Here is a 16790-nt window from a genome sequence, read left to right on the forward strand (position 1 = left end):
CACACACAAGCACGCGCGCCCACGCAAAAAGCTCACAAAACAAGTACGCGCGCGCGCACGCGCGGACACAGACAAAGCGTTCACGAAACACGCACGGACGCATGCACGCGCGCGCACAGAGACCCGCATACAAGCACGCGCGCACAAGCAAGGCGCTCACAAAGCACGCACGCACGCACATACATAGCATTCACAAAACACGCGCGAACGCACGCACGCGTAAGCACATAGAAACCCGCATACAAGCTCGCGCGCACACGCAAAACGCTCACACAGCAGGAGCGCGCGCGCGCGCACGCGCACATGCAAAGCACTCACACAACAGGCACGCGCGCACATACAAAGCGCTCACAAAACACGCATGAACACACGCACACGCAAGCACATAAAGACCCGCATACAGCAACGCGCGTGCGCGCACGAACACATACAAAACACTCAAAAAACATGCACGACCGCATATACAAAACGCTCAGAAAAAGCGCACGGACGCACGCACGCACACGTAAAGCGCTTACAAAACACGTACGCGCGCGCTCACACACACACAAACGGAGAAAGATAGCCCAAAACACGCTGAAGAAGGCGTCCGGCAAGCAGCAGCAGCAGCAGCAGTACGCGAGCGTGCCAGGGAGAGCCAATATTGCGCCGGTACTTTCGAAAGGCGAAGCCAGCTCGTCACTTTTTCTACTCGACACAAAACGAACGACCGTGTTATAAGCCGCGCTGAACTCGCACGAACACCACATTTCCGATAGTTCAAGCGCTCAGAAACAAAGCGGGATTATGCAGGCGCACCACGCCCGACGTGGCCACAGAAATGTTAGTCACACGGGGGGCAATCGAGGTAGCCATCATGCAGTAGTAGTTCGTGCAACTGCCTTTGCGCTTACATAATTTAATTATGCTATGGCATCACAATGAGATACTTCTACAGCCAACAATAACACGTAATCAAATAAAGAAACAGCAAATGAAAGGACACTTGCCTGAAACTTTCCATACTGACGGTAGTATACCGACCACCGACACCGGGCACGTTGCAACTGCTCGTACCTGCCTCCATGGATCCATCTTCCAGCACGTGCCAAGGCTTTGAGTTGAGGTGGGGCACGATTAATAGACAACGCACGGACCACGTCTCTGATTAGACCGCACATAAAACCAATCACACGTTTAATATTATTCCTCAGAGCGCGAGACGCGGACAAAGACTAAAAAAGAGACAATGCATCTTTTGACGCAAGAGCCAATCAGGTGATGAAACAGCTTCCGCCTTCCCGTCATGCCGCGTGCCGGGTTGCCTAGGCAACGGTAAAGCGTCGTAGCGCCAGTTCCAATCGCTTTTCATTCGGGAGGGAGCAGCCGCGTAAATCGGCTTCGCCGAACTCAGTCGAACTATAAAAATTATCTGCCGCTGCCCGTTTATTCTCACAGGTTTGCTTGTTGGCGTGGCCGCCTGCTTGCTGCCACTTCGTTGTGTTCTCTAGCTGTACCCGTGAGCTGGGAGTTGCGAATACGTTTCGTGTCGAGCGTTACGTTTTTTTTGTGACGATGTCTGGGCTGCATGACTGTGAGTGCAGCGCACAAATCGTGACCGTGATCGAGCCGATTAGCGCGCTTCTACACGTACGATCAAAATACCGGCTCCGTCCGATCAAGGATACCATGCCAGGTCACAGCATAAAGTTTCAATGAGATCGTGGCTCGATAAAAGAGCTACATTATTGGTCGTGCCACGTGTGAGGCGCAAGCATTCACATCACTCGTGGGCGTCTGCCAAAGGAGTGACAATTGTGCTCTTCCGCAGTACATGTTTCGGTTTCCCATGTTTCCATAGTCCGGAATTCATTACACGGCAGCAATAAGCGGCATCAGTTCTTATCATTCAAAGAACCATTTATGAACTATATCGATAATGAGCTTCAATTAAAGTAAGCAGGATCGTCTGACTTCGTTGGTTGACAAGTGAATTAGCCTAATTTTTATGCCTGCGTGTCTATTTACTACCTCGAATCGTTTAAAAAGACATCTCACCGGGGTTCGCCAATTTTTTGGGGCTGTTAAGGGCACCGCTAAATTCCTGCAATATTTTGCAAGTTGCTTGCGCGTTTTCATTCAACTACTGCAGTTTGTAATAAAAGTGTCTAATTGCATTGTAATATCACAGTGAGCACTGAATCTAATGATATGTCATAAAATTGCAAGTGAATGTGTGTACTTTTCAAGATAATACGTTTTGGAGTGCCCGTCATACCAGTAACATCAGTATCTTAGAAAACAAATGCTATACATAGACGCATGGCTCATTGCGCGTACGTATACGCGTTCTTATGGCCACATTTATGCATGCAATCTTGTGTTCAACACCCTTCAAACGTCGATTTTACGCCCTTCTTTGAGCAACTTCACACCTTATGTGCGATATACACCCTTATCATAAAGTGTTTTTAACAAAATGGGTGCTAAAAGGGTGTGCATGGGGGTGTAAATGCGGAAAACACCCATTTTAACACCCTTAAGGGTGTGAAAATGTTCAGTGTGTACACAACATACGCAACCGCTACCGGAGTACGGTTGACCACGGTTCATGAAGGTTCGAGGCAGATGGATCAGGCGCTAAAGAGCGATAATAGCTTATAATGATCGGAACGTCATCAGCGCACCTGGCGCCGTCGTCCGAAGCAGTTCGTATCGCCACCGCACTGTCGTTTATACTGGTCGGATCAAGTTTCATACCATTGACAATGACACCGGGCTGCGTGGAGATGAGTACGTGTGCCCATGTGCAATATGCTCATTTGATTTGGGTACCTGATCATAAAGGTTTGTTTTTTAATGAAACTGCCAATTCACTGGCAAAGGCCTCACTTTCCGGCCCTGTTCTTCCTATTCTACCAGTGACAGCACACATCACGGCGGCTAGATTTCCGGTGCGATCAATTAGAAAAGCCTTATCAAACCCAGTTCTGACTGCTTCTCCAGATTATAAGCACCTGAGATTTCCCTGGCGCAGCAAATCTTGTAACACAAAGATGCTTGAGGTCTCTCTCACTAAATTACGTAGCCGTATTCCCTCCCCAAATTTCTATTCACACAGGTCGGGTTTGGTTCCCTCCCCCCTCTGCTCGTTTTGTATTGAGGATCAGAGACGATTACATTACAGGCTCAAATCAAGTGGCGTACAAACACGACAGCTGCATGTTCTAATCTTGGCGGTGATTACAGGCTATCATTAAGAACGACAGTTCTTTGTCACCTAATATTATTGACTGCGTGCTAACACACTGACTGCCTGCTCTATTTATTAAGAACGCCTCGATTATTTCCATTTCAGTGCGGTTTCTTGCTTTCCTTAGAAAGGTCATTTGGTCCAGTTGTGGCGCACAACCACAGCACCTGCAGTGCCCACCCGTGTTGCTGTTGACCACCAGCATGTGTATTGGACAAATGGGACGATGCTTCAACGATCGTGCAAGAGAGCACCGGTTGGTGGTCAACAGCAACACAGGCGGGCACTGCAGGTGCTCTGGTTGTGTGATTTGAGCCTCTAATGGACTCGTGTTCCTATGTGCTTGCCTGATAGATCAGTTGAGGTTCCTGCTGTTACCTTTGCATTCCTCTCTACTGTGATGATCACTGCCTCACGAGCACTTGTTGGATCCCCTCACCCCTGTTCGTTTATCTTTACTATGACTACTTTGCATGGTGTGATGTATAAAACAGCGTGTTTTCTGCCGAATAAACAGCTTGATGTTGGCGCCCATATATGTAATTCTTTGTTTAACCTCGTCCTCGTCTGCTTCGCGCTGTACTTTTTGTCCTCGAGCTTATGGCAATCATCACAGAGAATGACAAGACTATTCGAATAAGAAATTTAAGAAAGGTACTTTTTGTTTTAAGCAAAAGAAATCTTTAAGTTAAGAAACTAGATTGATGTGCACTGCGCTAAAATGCAGGAAAGTTTCACTCCACCAAAATTAAGGGCACAACTATGCAGTTATAGAATGCGATATTGCGGTTTGGCTACACTTGGTCTTGCCAGCAAGCTTTTTTGTATGAACACTCAAAGAGATGTATACAACAAACATCAGCACACATTTTCCCACAGAACTGTTTAAGACATTGCATCCAACTATTCCAGATTTATGCAAGAAACACCGGGGCTGTTTATTTCGAATAATTAAAATTACTGCTGAGTGTAGAGAGGCATATCATTCCAAATAGAGGTGGGATTGTTCATAAGGAATATATTAAAATCCTCATTCCTGCACATTGTGTGCACTGAGGCAGCTCAGGTAAAATTGTGCATATACATCACGAATATTAAAGCCAGTTACAGCCACACCACACTACAACAAATGCTGCTATGACCATATTTCCACTATAAACGTTTTCTATTCACCATCAGCTGCCCACACATGATAGAAAGAAAAATGTATCATTACAAATAGCTATCAGTGAGCCATTTCTGCCTTCGACAGTTCTCACAAACACAACCAGTTAGGGAAGGGGTGCTCGTTCAGGACTTCCCCAAGGATCAATGGACCATGGCAGCTCGACAATTCAGCAAGGGCTGATGATTTTGGGACGGTTGGCTTAGAATGACCCACACAAATGGCGGCTTTCCTTCATGAGAGTGCAAAGTTGGTTTCTGCTTGTGAGCCTCATCTTGCAGGATTGCAGTATTATTCAGTCTTCACAGTGAAAATAATACATACCAATTACAGCATTCAGATGAACTGGGTCCAATCCCTCCTTCACTGGGTACTCCTTGTGCCTGTTACTGCCCTTTCCATAAAGGCTCTTGCCCTGAAGCTCAGCCTCCCCAATGTGGTCGTGCATTGCCGCCATAGGACTTCAGGCCAGATGACATCGTTCACCTATTTTCACCCACAGTGTAAAATTGACACGAGAAATCAGTGAGGCATACCACATAAATACCATCGCATGTGTGAGCCAGACCTATTATTAATGCGTGAAAAAGGGCATCCTTCGTAGATGACAAGGGATAGAAATTAGTCTATGTCTGCTTACTTTTTTCTATGCAAATACTGTTTTAATGCAAGCACACATCCAGTCTTATTTTATTTAATCCTTCCATCAAAATGCCAGTTGTTAGCAGAGGTCAAGTTGTATATTTCCCTTCCCTCCCTGTGTATACATATATAGAAACTTCATTTGACTGGAAAATATTTTAAGGAGCGGTGTTCAGAGCCCTCAGTCCAGGGCCCCACTGGCCTCTACAGCCTGCCTGTGTAAATTTGTCCTGAAAAGTTAAATGAACTGACCGGCATGCTCAAAAGGACACTACAAATTTGACCTAGTGGACACGGCTGGTTCTCAGAAAATGCACAAATACAGTGATGGGTATCCGTCGGCATACTGTAGTGGGTGCAAGCTAGCTTCGACATTGCTGCAGTACTTCAGCTGTCACACGGCTGCACCTTCATATTTCAGTTTCAAAGAAATTCTAGCTCATCAAATGTGTATTTGCCAGTGGCAATTATTCTGAGAACAAGACAGAAATAATTGTAAATAGCAATGTTAAATAAAGGTATGCACGCTGTATGCTTAGACCTGTGGCATATTTGGCACACTGCACTTCGAATTCTAACATGCACAAAAACTGCACATGCGTGTAGCATAAACAGAGAAAAAATACAGAAATAAAAGCTACAGCATCGGAAACAGTTTCAAAACAATAAAACCAAATAAGAAGTAAAATATACTGTGTGCAAAGCAAAAATAAAACTTAATTTGCAGCCAAGTGATCAAAGAGAGAAAAAAAATACGCAACGTCAGGACATGTTAGGTTTATTTTATATAGAACACGATAATTTGTGCATAATGTTACGAACACAAACAAGCAGCAAATTTAATAAACTTGCGTAAATATTTAGCCTATTTAGTGCTCCATTATGTAATATGTCTGTTAGCTAACACACAAATCATACCGAGATCATACTTTCAGGTACACGTACACTTCATACATACCTGACATCCAGATTACACGCTGTTCTGCTGTAGCCATGGCCACAGGTTCCCTGCCATCACGTGGACACTGCTGTGGGTCACGGCCTCACCACTACAAAATGAATTCTGTGTTAACTTATAGCACTGGCACAATACAACTGTCATATTGTGAATACATGCAAGGTTCACGTAAAAACAGTCACGAAAACCTGTCTGCATTAGTGCAGGGTGGCAACAGAGCAGAAGGTCGAGTCATTTATGAATATCATGATAATAGGGACCCCTCACCAAAGTAAAATTTTGAACACGCACGCAGCAGCAGCACATTAGAAGAAATGTTTGTTTACATAACAATTCTAGGGTTTGCTTTCATGACTTGGTTTAGGCAACTTTCCCCTATCATGTCAAAGTTATGGCAACATCCCTTGTCTTGACAAGACAGCTGTACTAGTATGGCAAGCTGTGACTGCTTACCTTCTTCCCCCTAAAACTGCTCGTAAACCGAAAACCTCGTAAGCAGATGATATTTACTACGTCGAAGAGTTTATAAGCGAAGAAGCGTAATTTGCAGTAAGTATTAGTGAAGAGACAGATGGGTCGTTATATGCAACTTCAGCAGAAAAGCGGGAGCGCACGCACAGGTGCAAATGATGAACACGATTATTTCAAAACGTAATCTGTCTCATCGGAAGAAAACGCTTATCAGGATATTCAATTTCGCATCGAGGCATTACATTTGCAAAACTAAATTCTGACAACCAGCACAGGCGTCACCGTTGTCGGGGGAGTTCTATTTCCTACGTTCGCAAGGCACCCTATGCACACACGATGAGTACGCACAACACGTGTAGTTAGCAAGCACGATTGCTTACCTTTTCAATGGCATGACGCTCTCCAAGTTGCCGGTGCTGCGTCGACGATGTTACTCCCAGCATACATGCCGCTGCGTAGTGGACGATCTGAGGCACGCTACCAATAGGAATTATTTCTTTGCGATGTCCATGATGATATATGTTGTTTTATGGCGCAAGGGCCAGCTATGGCCAAAGAGCGCCAAGGCGTAGTGTACTGAGTGAGCAATGGTGTGAATGATAGTGGGTAGGTGTAGGGTGGCTGTAAAGGGGCCTAATATCCTGCGCACTAAAGGTGCGTAAAAGACAAAATTGATAAGATCATGAGAATGACGCGATAGGGGCGCAATGAATATAAATACGTAACATAACATAGTATAAAAAGTTATAGGCGATACAAGGCACTACTGCCTCACAAAGACCCTTAGGAGCAAGGGCCTGGAGGATAGTGCATTCCAAATATGCTGTCGCAGCAGCGTCCTCTGGAAGAGGATGCCGCTACGAATCTCTCGGGCGAAGAACTTGCAAAATGTCGATGTCGTTTAAAAAGGCTAAAACTGAATCGTGCTGAAATACCGGGTCATTATGTAAGAACATCGCTGGGTGAAGGGGTATATTCTCTCTATAGGCTTGAACAAAGTGCTTTTTTCTTTCTGGTTCTGCTAGTGGACACTGTACTAGGATGTGAAGTACAGTAAGTGCCTCCCCACATCTAGTATAGGTCGGGGGTTCGCCTCCAGACAACAGGTAATTGTGCGTGCCGTAAGTGTGTCCTATTCTGAGCCTACAGAATAGGACATAATTTCTTCTAGATTTTGTGGTTGACGGCCAATTCCCTAAGCGAGGCTTAATTAAATGAAGTTTGTTATGGGTCTGGGTGTCCCACAAACGTTGCCAGTGGACTCGAAGTCTCTTGCGTAGATATGGTTTCAAATCGGGAACAGGGACGGGCATAGATGTGTTTCCAGCTTTTGCGTCGATGGATGTGGCAATCTGGTCTGCCAGTACATTTCCCTCGATGTCTCGGTGTCCTGGCACCCAGCACACTACAACATGCTGCCCAGACGCATAAATATTACATATTGATGAATAAAGCGATACTATTGTTACGGGGAAAAGAAGCAAGAAATATATTTACACTGTATTTACAAGTATGGCAGCGGCTGACAAGATCATAGCTCGTGAAGTCCAGAGCGTCGTCTTCTTCAAGTCATGTCCAAACGTCTTCTTCGTCGCTCTGTCACATGACCCCCGGCGGCTGAAGCACCGACCCGGTGCTGGTTAGAAGGCGGTCGAATGATACGGCTTAAGACGCGCCACGTGGACTACATCGGAACGAGGCTGAGCCATGGTGGGGTCAAGAGGGGCGATTTCGTAGGTGACGTCGGTTACTTGACGCAAGACGCGGTAAGGGCCAGAGTAGCGTGAAAGCAACTTCTCCGAGAGGCCAGCGCGTCGCGACGGAGACCAAAGGAGAACCAGGGCGCCCGGCGTGTAGTGGACGTCACGATGGCGGGTGTCATATAAGCGCCGCTGATTTTCCTGCGAGTCCACAAGTCGACGTCGGGCAATATGGCGTGTCTCTTGTGCCTGGAGTATGGCGTCCCGGGCGTACTCTGATGTGAAATGCAGGCTATCAGGCAGAAGGGTGTCGAAAGGTAGCGTAGGGTCGCGGCCGAACAAGAGGAAGAATGGAGAGAAGCCTGCGGTATCGTGGCGAGAAGAATTATACGCAAAGGTAACGAATGGTAATGCAACGTCCCAGTCGCGATGGTCAGCGGAGACATACATGGACAGCATGTCAGTAAGGGTCCGGTTGAGACGCTCGGTGAGACCATTCGTTTGTGGATGGTAAGCAGTAGCAAGTTTGTGTTTAGTCGCGCACGAGTGTAGAATGTCATTAACAACTTTAGAAAGAAAGCAGCGGCCTCGGTCGGTAAGGAGCTGTCGAGGGGCACCGTGGTGAAGGATGACGTTTTCTAGCAGGAAATCGGCGACATCGGTTGCACAGCTTGTCGGAAGAGCCCGTGTGATTGCGTATCGGGTGGCGTAGTCTGTTGCTACAGCAATCCACTTATTTCCCGAAACAGACGTAGGAAAGGGGCCTAAAAGATCAATGCCTACACGAAAGAATGGTTCTGATGGCACGTCAAGTGGTTGAAGGCGGCCAGCAGGGAGTGTGGTCGGCTTTTTCCGTCGTTGACAAAGGTCACACGCAGCGATGTAACGGCAGACGTCACGGTAAAGACCAGGCCAAAAAGAGCGCCGACGAACGCGGTCGTAAGTCCGTGACACGCCAAGGTGACCGGAAGTCGGCACATCATGAAGCTGGGCGAGAACAGTCCGGCGCAGATGCGAAGGGACAACTAAGAGTCGGTCAGGGCCGTCAGGGCGCATGTTACAGCGGTACAATATGCCATCGTGGAGTTCAAACATTCGAAGGGAAGGATCGGGCGTCGTTGAAGTCAGCCGGTGAATAAGGTCTTTTAAGAAGTCGTCCCGCCGTTGTTCCGCTCCGATATTGTCAAAAGCACTCAAAGAGAGAACGGTGACCGGAATTTCGGCCATAGAAACGTCAGGTGGGTCGACAGGATGGCGCGACAAGCAGTCCGCATCTTGGTGTAACCGGCCGGTCTTGTATACAACTGAGTAGTTGTATTCTTGAAGGCGCAGAGCCCAGCGGCCAAGGCGCCCAGAAGGATCTTTCAGGGAAGAAAGCCAACACAGAGCGTGGTGGTCAGTGATGACTGTGAATTGCCGGCCGTACAAATAGGGGCGGAATTTTCTCACTGCCCAAGCGAGAGCCAGACACTCGCGCTCAGTGATAGAATATTTGCGCTCAGCAGGGGAAAGAAGACGGCTGGAGTAAGCAATAACACGTTCTTGTCCTTGTTGTTTCTGGGCCAGGATAGCTCCAATACCGTGGCCGCTGGCATCAGTACGGACTTCTGTTGGAGCTGATTCATCAAAGTGAGCGAGAATGGGAGGGGAAGTAAGCAGCCGGATCAGCTCAGTGAAAGCAGCAGCTTGCTCACGGCCCCAAATGAAGGCAGCGTCTTTCTTGAGGAGCTCAGTAAGAGGGCGTGCAACGTCCGCAAAATTGCGGACAAACCGACGAAAGTAGGAGCAGAGGCCCAAGAAGCTGCGAACGTCCTTGGCGCACGTTGGCACGGGAAAGTATTTCACTGCCCGGATTTTATCTTGATCAGGACGTACACCAGAAGAATCGACGAGATGTCCGAGCACAGAAATTTCACGAAGACCGAAGTGGCATTTGGACGAATTGAGTTGTAGCCCCGCCCGACGAAAAACAGATAGGACCGTCGATAGGCGTTCGAGGTGCGTCGCAAAAGTCGGGGAAAAAACGATCACATATCGTCCAAGTAACAGAGGCAGATGGACCACTTGAAACCGTGTAGGAGGGCGTCCATCATCGTCCAAGTAACAGAGGCAGATGGACCACTTGAAGCCGTGTAGGAGGGCGTCCATCATTCGTTCAAATGTGGCCGGGGCATTACATAACCCGAAAGGCACCACTTTGAACTGATAAAGGCCGTGGGGAGTAATAAAAGCCGTTTTCTCACGGTCCATGTCATCGACGGCAATTTGCCAGTACCCGGAGCGAAGGTCTATGGACGAAAAATATTGTGCTCCATGGAGGCAATCCAGGGCATCGTCAATGCGTGGTAGCGGATAGACGTCCTTCTTGGTTACCTTGTTTAGGTGCCGATAATCTACGCAAAATCGCCAACTGTTGTCCTTTTTCTTAACTAGTACAACAGGGGATGCCCATGGGCTGCAAGAAGGTTCAATGATGTTACGAGAAAGCATCTTATCAACTTCGTGTTGGATGATGTCGCGCTCAGTAGGAGAGACGCGGTAGGGTCGCCGATGGATTGGACTCGCATCCCCGGTGTTAATGCGATGTTTGACAACAGATGTTTGCCCGAGAGGACGGTCTCCAAGGTCGAATAAGTCCCAGTACGAGGCAAGGAGGGAACGTAGTTCATTGGCACACTGGGGCGGAAGGTCGGGCGCAATCATTTTTGTTAGGGCATTCAAGTCTGAAGGGGCAGGAGGCACAGCAAGAGTGGCACACGAGGAGCCGTCAGCAGTTAAACTCGAAATGTGGTAGTCTCGGGCCGGCGTGATTTGCGCAAGTGATATGCCGCGCGGGAGAACTTGTGCACAAAGTCCAAAGTTCACTAGCGGAAGACAGGACGTGTTCTCCGTAATGGTAATGACGGTGTGAGGAAATGCGACGTTATGCGAGAGCAGGACATCCGGATTAGGGGTTACGATGTAGTCACCGTCTGGAACGGGCGGAACGGGTGAAACACCTATGTAGGAAACGGCAAGGTGAGGGAGGCGAATATGCTCTGTGGAACATAGCCGGATCGGAGCACTATCGAGGGGATCAATAGCAACAGGTAGAGCGAGTTGCACAACACCAGCAGAACAGTCTATCAAGGCGGAATGGGCTGAGAGAAAGTCAAGTCCCAGGATTAGGTCGTGAGAGCAGTGTTCCAGGACATAGAATAAAACAGAAGTATGATGATCGGCGACACTCACACGAGCTGGACACATGCCAATAACGGCCGGCGTTCCCCCGTCGGCGACTCGGAGCACAGGCGACGGGGCAGGAGTGAGGACTTTCTTGAGACGATGGCGAAGCTGAGCACTCATCACAGATACATGCGCGCCAGTGTCAGAGCCGTAACAGGTACACCATCCACGTTCACTTTGATGAGGTTCCGATGTGTGGGCAGGGTCAGAAGAGGATTTTGGCGTCGGGTCGGTATAGCAGCATCACCTCTAGGTGCTGCACCCGTTAGTTTTCCGAAAGCGTGCACCGGAAGGAGCTTGGGGACGGTGACCGACGCGATGGGGGCGAGCGGGAGAAGCGGCGATGTGGCGAAGGAGAGCGGCTAGAACGGGTGAGCCGAGAAGTGTCGCCAGGAGTTACTGGTTGCGTGTGCGGTGGGAAGCGAGAAGTAGCACGAGGAGGACGGTCGGATGGGAGATAGGGCCAAGGGGTCGAATTCCACGAAGAGCGGCAGTGACGTGAAATATGACCGATACGGCCACAAGTGAAGCATATTGGCCTGTCGTCTGGAGTGCGCCATTCAGCCGGGTGTCGATACCGCGGAGGGGCATTCACGTTTCGAGGGCGCGTGGCAGAGGTGGACGAAACGTAGTCAGGCCGATTAATGGAGCAGACGTTGGTCAAGCCAACGTTGGCCAATTCCTGGCGTACGACGGTCTGGATCAGGGAAACGGTGGCCTGGCAATTGTCGGAGCCAAGGGTTGGGGTTGGCATAGGAGATGCGGCTTCGATTTCACGTCGGATGATGTGGACGATGTCATCAGAGCGATTGGGCGTAGGCAGACTGCGGAGGTCTTCACAGGTGGACGTAGCAGCCGTGTTGGGGAGGCGGGGAAATGGGTGGGCAATGCGACGGCTCTTGGCTTCTTCAAATCGCCGGCATTCGGTAATGATGGCTTGTACAGTAGAACAATCCGTAAACACAAGGAGGTGAAAGGCATCATCGGCTATGCCCTTAATGACATGTGCGACTTTATCAGCTTCGGACATCCTCGGATCCACTTTGTGGCACAGAGCGAGCACGTCTTGAATGTATGTGAGGTAGGACTCGGTGCACGTCTGGACACGCGAAGCGAGGTCTTTTTGAGCGGCACGCTGACGTCCAACAGGCTTGTCAAACAAATCCGTGAGCTTATGTTTCCCAGGTGGTAAGTTCCTCCTCGTGGTTCTGAAACCAGACGCGTGCCGTCCCCGCGAGGTAGAATATCAAATTAGCCAGCATGGCGGTCTGGTTCCAGTGGTTGCTCTTGCTCACCCGCTCATAAAGTTGAAGCCAATCTTCAACATCCGTGTTGTCAGAGCCGGAAAAGGAGCCGGGGTCACGCGGTTGTGCCAGAATGACGGTTGGCGTGGGGGCCGACGAGCCCGAAGCATCCTCGCCTTGAGCTGGCATGGTAGATGCAGCCAAGGAGCGCCCGCTGCGTAAATCCGTCTTGTCCTTGAGCCCGCAAACTCCACCAAAAATGTTACGGGAAAAAGAAGCAAGAAATATATTTACACTGTATTTACAAGTATGGCAGCGGCTGACAAGATCATAGCTCGCGAAGTCCAGAGCGTCGTCTTCTTCAAGTCATGTCCAAACGTCTTCTTCGTCGCTCTGTCACACTATTATTGGATTCTTGTGCCTTTTAAGAGATTTTAAAGTTTTTACTACGCTCAGCGAGTCTGTGTAGATGATTGCTTTTGGTATTTTTGATTCTTTGATATGTTTAAGAGCCGACAGTATTGCATAAGCCTCTGCTGTGAAAATGCTCGTTTGGGGGTGCAGGGCGTCGGCATCTGAAAATGATGGACCAACCGCTGCATAAGAGACGCCAGCATGAGACTTTGATGCATCGGTGTAAAATTCCGGACAGGAGTATTTATGTTGCAGTTCGAGGAAGTGCATTCGAATGTGTGCAACCGGGGCGTGCTTCGTAACATGTAAAAAGGACAAATCACAGTCTACAATCTGCCACTGCCACGGTGCGACCTGTATAGTGGGTGTCATTAGACGATGTTCAAAAAGTGGGACATCCATTTCCTCAGCGATTTTCTCACACGCAATGAGAAGGGCTCTCCTACTGCAGGGCAGTTATCAAAGAGGTGGGAGCTGGACAAATCATTTACGGTGGAATATGAGGGATGTTCACTGTTTGCGTTCACTCTAAGGAAATACATGAAAGCTGTGTAGGTCCTCTGCAAGTGGAGGGACCACTCATTGGATTCCACGTAAAGGCTTTCTACAGGGCTTGCCCTAAAGGCACCTGTAGACAAGCGAATACCTAGATGGTGGATGGGGTCGAGCATCTTCAACGCGGTTGGGGTGGCTGACTGATAAATTATGGCCCCGTAGTCTAGGCGTGTTCGTATGAGGCTATTATACAAGTTCAACAGACATTTTTGTCGCTACCCCATGTAGTGTGTGACAACACTTTTAAAATATTCATTGTTTTCGTGCACTTGTTTTTTAGATATTTTAGGTGTGGTATGAATGTCAGCTTTGTGTCAAGAATGATGCCTAAGAATTTATGTTCCGTTTTTACAGGTAGACTCTGTCCTTGCAGGTGAATGTCGGGGTCGGGGTACAGTCCTCTCTTTCGAGAAAAAAGGACGCAGGTGCTCTTTTGTGGATTTAGGCAGAACCCATTCTCGTCTGCCCATTTAGCCACCTTGTTCAGACCAAGCTGAACCTGCCGCTCACAGATTGCAAGGTTGCACGATTTAAATCCAATCTGTACATCATCGACATACGTTGAATAAAACATGTTGCGTGGGATTCATAGACGCAAGGAATTCATTTTTATAATAAAGAGAGTGCAACTGAGCACCCCACCCTGCGGCACTCCGGTTTCCTGCACAAAAGGTCGCGATAAAGCATTGCCCACTCGAACACGGATTGTGCGATTGAGCAGATAACTTTCAATCACATTTAGCATATTACCACGTATACCAAAGTGGGAGAGGTCTCTCAGTATTCCAAACCGCCATGTGGTGTCGTAGGCCTTTTCCATGTCTAGGAATACAGACGGAAAGAACTGTTTGTGAACAAAAGCTTCGCGTATCTGCGCCTCAATACGTATCAAATGGTCAGTGGTGGATCGACCCTCGCGAAAACCGCACTGGTATGGGTCAAGCAGTTTGTTTGATTCTAGGAAATGTAGTAGGCGACGGTTTATCATTTTTTCGAAGACTTTGCAGAGACAGCTAGTTAGTGCTATAGGCCGGTAACTCGAAACAGACGATGGATCCTTGCCCTGCTTCAGGATAGGGATCACTATGGCCTCTTTCCAGGCAGACGGGATCTCACCGGAAGACCATACAGTGTTGTAGAGGGAAAGGAGGGTTTTCTGTGTTTCATGGGGAAGGTGCTTTAGCATTTCATATATTACACGGTCAGCTCCTGGAGCAGAATTATTGCAGCAGTTTAGTGATGCTTGTAGCTCAGCTAATCTTAATGGCTCTTTATATGCCTCGTGTTTTTTGCATTTTCGTTCCAGCTTCTGTCCTTCTATTCTGGCTTTGTATCGTTTAAATGTTTCGGAATAGTGCGATGAGCTGGACACATGTTCAAAATGTGCGCCCAGGAAGTTCGCTTGGTCTTCCAAGCTGTCGCCCTGTGTGCTTACCAAAGGGAGTGAATATGTTTGTCGTCCTTTTACCTTATTTACCCTGTTCCAGACTTTGCATTCATCTGTATACGAGTAGATACCTGATAAAAACTTCTGCCCGCTCTCTCTTCTGGCCTGTCGGCGCGTTCTCCTGTTTTCGGACTTTACCTTCTTAAAATTCATAAGATTCTCCACAGTAGGAGAATCATGTAGCAACCCCCACGCTTTGTTCTGTTTCTTACGAGCGTTCCTACATTCGTCGTTCCACCATGGGACACGGCGTTTGCATGCCACACCACTTATTTCGGATATGCATTTAGAGGCGGCATCAATTATGAAGGTAGTGAAATACTCAACAGCAGCATCAATTCCTAATGAAGAGATGTCAGCCAAGGAGATGCTCCTAGTAAGAGTTCGAAATTTCTCCCAATCGGCTGTACCAACCTTCCATCGAGGGGCTTGTGGGGATGACTCATTTCTTTGGTTGTTCTAAGTAGTATTGGGAAGTGATCGCTCCCGTAAGGAGTTTTGATAACTTCCCATTTAAGTTCAGAAAATAGAGACGGGGAAGCTATGCTAAGGTCAATAGAAGAAAAGGTTCTGTTTCCGATACTGTAAAACGTAGGTTCCTTCTTATTCAGGAGACACGCACCAGAGGAGAAAAGAAATTGTTCAACAAGACGACCTCGCGCATCGATACGAGAGTCGCCCCACAGACTGCTGTGCGCATTGAGATCACCAAGAACAAGATAAGGTTCTGTCAATTCGTCTATAAAGGACTGAAATTCATGTTTGTGTAAGTGGCAATGCGGGGGTATGTAAAGCGAGCAAATGGTTATGAGTTTGTTTAGAAGAACAAGTCGAACTGCCACTGCTTCAAGGGGCGTTTGTAGCTGCAATCGTTGACATGCTATGTTTTTGTGAATTACAATGGCAACGCCGCCTGGTGATGCGAGAGCATCATTGCGATCTTTACGAAACGTAACATACTGTCGGAGAAAGTTCGTATGTTTTGATTTTAAGTGCGTTTCCTGTACACACAGCACTTTCGGATTGCGTTGGTAAAGAAGTTCTTGGATATCGTCGAGGTTCCTAAGAAGGCCTCTTACGTTCCACTGCATAATTTTCGTGTCCATAACGAAGTCAAATTGGTGCTGTGTGTACGAAACGGAACGTGTTTTAGCCTACAGAGCCGTTTGCGGCCCTGTAATTTTGGTTTTGTCTTTTCTAGACCGGTACAAAGAATTTGGCCGCTCTTTAGGTGCTGGCTGCACCACCTTGCTTGGAGTAGTGTCCATAGCCTCTTGCGAAGCGCTGGACACTCGCTCTAACGAGCGATGTGTACGTCGTGTAGCCTTCGCCTCGAGGGACGAAGGCTGTGGCCTCACCTGCCCGGAGGCCGATGGGTCCTCCTTAGCCTCTGAGCTGCGATGGCTGCTGCCAGCGCTAGTGGAGGCCTCGGGTGTGGCCGATTTCGAGAAGGGCAGGGCAGCCTTAGCTGCTCCCACCATGGGGGCGGGTGGCAATCCCCTCAGTACGCTGCGCGTGCCTTGGGCGACCGCCGGGGTCCGTCGTGATGCTGCCACCTGTTGCACCACTTCGGCAAAAGAATTTTTCATTGAAAATGAAGGTGAAAGACGCTGTCGTGCTTCCCGGAAACTGATGTTCTCTTTGACTTTGATAGTGATTATCTCTTTTTCTTTCTTCCAGGCTGCGCAAGATCTGGAATATGCAGGGTGGTTGCCATCGCAGTTCGCGCAATGGGCC

The 16790-nt window shown here is 48.3% G+C and overlaps 1 long non-coding RNA gene across 1 annotated transcript; it reads right to left on the minus strand.

Annotated features, from left to right (window-relative positions):
• Positions 1 to 4725: 4725 nt before the first annotated feature.
• LOC125944482 (uncharacterized) lies at positions 4726 to 6964 on the minus strand. Its single transcript, XR_007466231.1, has 3 exons — positions 6849 to 6964; positions 5998 to 6067; positions 4726 to 4883 (listed from the first exon to the last, which is right to left on the minus strand). It is a non-coding gene; the product is annotated as an uncharacterized LOC125944482 (long non-coding RNA).
• Between the last annotated feature and the right edge of the window lie 9826 nt (positions 6965 to 16790).

Source organism: Dermacentor silvarum, chromosome 3, assembly GCF_013339745.2.
Source record: "Dermacentor silvarum isolate Dsil-2018 chromosome 3, BIME_Dsil_1.4, whole genome shotgun sequence".
NCBI lineage: Eukaryota > Metazoa > Arthropoda > Arachnida > Ixodida > Ixodidae > Dermacentor > Dermacentor silvarum.